At 34.3% G+C, this 4,164-nt stretch overlaps 1 pseudogene across 1 annotated transcript; it reads left to right on the top strand.

Moving 5' to 3' along the window:
* The first annotated feature begins 1,439 nt into the window (after positions 1-1,439).
* LOC308499739 (deleted in azoospermia-like) lies at positions 1,440-2,666 on the top strand (annotated as a pseudogene). Its single transcript has 2 exons — positions 1,440-1,519; positions 2,035-2,666. The product of its transcript is annotated as a deleted in azoospermia-like (transcript).
* The last annotated feature ends 1,498 nt before the right edge of the window (positions 2,667-4,164 follow it).

Below are 4,164 nucleotides of genomic sequence, written 5' to 3'. Positions count from 1 at the left end.
ATCACCGTTCTCTATCCTACTACCCCTACTGCTATCTAAAAGGTCAGATGCAAAGAAATGACTGTCTGAAACAAACAGCAAACAAAAAAATAGTTTCCTTGTTTGGCTATTTATTTTCTATCTTGGAATGCTAAAAAAAGGCTTGTAAAAGCAAGTACATTTTCTTCCATGTTTACCTATGACTCACTGGCACACTCGCTGTAAGAATCTTTAATGTGTAAAGACTTCTTTAACCAAATACATAAGATAAATTCTTGCTGCAGAAAACTAAAGACATTAAAATACATCAATAATAAATACAATTCGCCATAATATAAAAAAGTTAAACTTCAAGGATTAGTCAAAAATACAAACTGAAAATACATGGGAAAGAATTTTGACTACTAGTTTTGCAAATAATTTGCCAATATGCATAAAAAGAATTTCAAGAGAATTTTTACTGTGTATGCCCTTTGATCCAGTAATTTTACTTCATAGGAAAAAATAAGTAATTCACCCAAAAAAGAGTATATACATGGATCCTCAGTACAGTGTTCTCTCTGATAGAAAAATGGAGGGGATGTCATAGGAATGGCGGCAGCGAGGTGGTCTTCTTGAGTTCTTCTCCAGAACTTACCACAAATTGAACATCTATAACCCATCAAAGGACTCTCTGCTCATCACACAGAACAGCTACGAGATTCGTACGAGGATTACTTGAAGAAAAGGAAATTTGGACACAGACACATACAGGGAGAAGACCATGTGAAGACAAAAGGAGAAGACAGTCATCCACAAGCCAAGGAAAGAGGCCTCTGAAGGAACCAACACTGCAGACATCTTGATCTTGGACTTTTAGCCTTCAGATTGTTAGATAACAAATTTCTGTTATTTAAGCCAAAAAGAAAAAAAGGAAAAGAAAAATGGAAAAACCACCTAAATATTCACCAATGTGCTAATAAGTAAATGTTATGATACAGTTATATGAAGCCATTAAACATTGTATTTTTGATGAATAGGTAAAGATCTGGGAAAATGTACAGAAAAATGATATCGAAAAGAGCCTTTAAAGGGAAAAAAATACTGCCTATATAGTATTATCTTAATTTGGAGGTATGTATCTGTGTGTGTTTGTGTGCGTGTATGTGTATACGCCATTCTGCACTAGAGTCTGGTGTCCTACTTGTATTCCTTCTTTACTTTTAATAATCAATCCAATCTCTAGTGCTATCGGGGAGGTGAATGTGTTTATTTGAATTTGATGCCGGTTTTAATCTGAGATTATTTTGACTGCATTTGGAATCTATTGCTATTTTAAAACCATAACATGTTTTACATGTTTAAGAATGCTGCTGCTACTGTAAATAAAACTGTGTGCTGGAAAGGAATTCAGGGCTCTGTGAACTTACAAGGAGGCAGGAGCCTGGTCTCACATCTGGGGGTCACCCTTCTCTAGCCGCATGACCTTGAAGAATTATCAAACCTCTTATCATTGGTTTCATAATGGAAGGGGGAATAATGCCTATATCATAGGACTGCTGTGAGGACAGGCAGTAACAATGGATATAAAAAACGTTGTAGCAGTTTACAAGTGGTTTCCTTAGAGACTTGGTGTCTAATGCTTGTCAGTTCCTAATCTCCATTTAAATTCTTATAAATGTGAGGTGAAAGGAAGGAGACATTCTTGTTAGTGAGTAATTATGAGGTGTGATTAAAAAAATACGGGGAATGTTTAAAAAACTTATTATAGTAAAAGACACATTGCTATTAATTGCCCTCAAAATCCTCCCCCTTGCTTTGTACACACCTATTCATGGTTCTTGCCATTTTCTGAAGCAGTCCTGGAAGTCCTCTTTCGTGAGTGTCTTTAGTTGTGCTGTCATGGCTGCCTCAACGTCCTGAATCATTTTGACTTTGGGGAAGAGTCAGAAGTCCCACGGTGCCAGATCCGGTGAGTAAGGTGAATGAGGACACACTGTAACGTTTTTATTTGACAGAAATTGCTGTACCAGAAGTGATGTGTCACACGGAGTGTTGTCATGATGGAGGATGAAGTAAAGACACTTTTGTTTCCTTTATTAATGACATGGATGTGCAGAACATAGTAGAATCACAGGTAAATTTCCAAGGTTAAAAAGCTGAAACAGCGCTCTGCAATCAGAAAAAAAATAATTTATGTGCTTGTCATGTGCAGCCGCATCCTTTGGTTTTTAATCTTCCTCATGTACCACAGTTGCAGAGTGCCGGGAGCAATGCAAACACTGAAACTTATCGTAGAGCGCCTGCAATGATGATAAATCTTATGACTCAGTATGTTGAGGAGTAGATTCCTTATTCAAGTTCACCAGTTCGGGTCATCATTGGATATCAGCTGCCTTGTGTATAATTATCGGATGACACCACAGTGGCCTGCTGGGGAACAAAGGACTTATGTTATACCTCCAGCTTATACAGCTGTTAAATACCACTGTAACAAAGTTGATTCAGGAGCTGAAGTTTTGCCAAGTGAATGCTCAGTTCATGAAGCTACTCCATCCTTTGGAAATGGTCCACAAAAGAAATTTGTGGACGGTAGCATATAGACAGTGGTATCTTACCTGTTTAATCCAGGGAATAGACTGAGAAATTCTGTCGTTATTTATGGTTACTTCAAGGATAGTATCATCTTAGAAGATGCATCATCTTAGAAGAAGTTGGGCAGTACTTAAATTTGATCCTCTATACTAACTTTCTAGTCTCATGAGAAGTTGCTGGTTTTGAATATTAAGAGAAGACTGAGTTTTTCACTATATGAGTTGTATTACATTGCCTAGTTTTATTTTACATTGAAACTGTTTTTCATTAGATGTTTATTTAGAACCTGGTTCTTTGTTGAATAGATAGTTGAAAGTAAAAAATAATTGAGACTGAAAGGGATATTATTAAGATTTATCTGTAATAATTTTTTTAATTGAAACTGACATTTTAACAATTTAAGAGCAAATGCTGAATTTCAAAAAACTGTTTCAGAAAGCTCACTATTTTGAAAGGTAAGAATTTTGATAGAATCCAAGCATTTCACTTCTCTAGCAAGTACCTGTGAATAGTACAAAGTTCATAATTTTGTGCTTTACATTTAGGATTTGAATAGAAATTTAGCACAAAAGCACAGTTTTTAAAATTACATTTTTTAAATCAGTGGAACTCAATATATAGTTACCTTTATTGAAATCTTCTTTATCTAAACCCAGTAAAACTGATTCTGGATAGTCCAATCAGTGTGTCTTACGTTTATTAGTTGGAAATATTTTATCTCTCATCCAGGATCCACACATATATATTACATTTGGGATGGTAATTAGGATATCATTGAAATTCTGAACCTAATTTTTCTAAAGAACCCAAGACAAACTAAACTTTAGTATGTATATAAGCTTCTTAGTGAGTTACTATTCTTTTTTTAAAATATTTTTTTCCTCAAAATGCAAAAAATAATGCCTGTGTCTTTAATTCTGAAAAATGTTGGTAATAAAGAACGCTGAAGCTTTAAAAACTGTACAAAATCATTCATTTGTCTTTTAAAAATGGGGAGAAATATTTTCTAATGAGTGTAGCCTAATAGTTTCGTTGGAGAAAATCTACTCTTGTACATATTTCTACTTAGTTTAATATTGAGTCAGAAAATTTTTATATGTTTTTCTTTTTTCTTCATGTTTGGCACATTGTGGTAGTTGATTTAATTTTGTCAAAGATTAAAATGCAGGCATTTTGTTAGTGTGCTTTGATACTACGGGCCCAAATTCTTGCTTTAGGAAGAAACAGTAAACTATGGTCCATGAACTTGGATGGTAACTGAATGTTCAGTTAGTCACATTAGAGTTGTTACATTTCTTCAGCATAGAAACCACATATCATAGTTGTTTTACATCTTTCTGAATGTCAAAATATATCTACTCTCAAGTTCTTAATGATAAAGGGTAATCCTTGAGAATTCAGAACACAAGAAAGTCTAAGAAATTTATTCTCAATGACATACACCTTTATTATTATTCATATTAGATATACCTATACATTGTTTTAAAATGTAAATACAATTAGGTAAGCCACACTTACATCAATAGCAAAGTTTACATATTCCTTCTGTTTTAACACTTTATAGGCACTTTCACCCACCAAATTATAGACTCCCTTCCAAATCTCATTGCC

This window comes from Rhinolophus hipposideros (assembly GCF_964194185.1).
Source record: "Rhinolophus hipposideros genome assembly, chromosome: 7".
Taxonomy (NCBI): Eukaryota; Metazoa; Chordata; class Mammalia; order Chiroptera; family Rhinolophidae; genus Rhinolophus; species Rhinolophus hipposideros.
The sequence above is the reverse complement of the archived record's forward strand: the minus strand, read 5'-3'. Positions and strand labels throughout refer to the sequence as shown.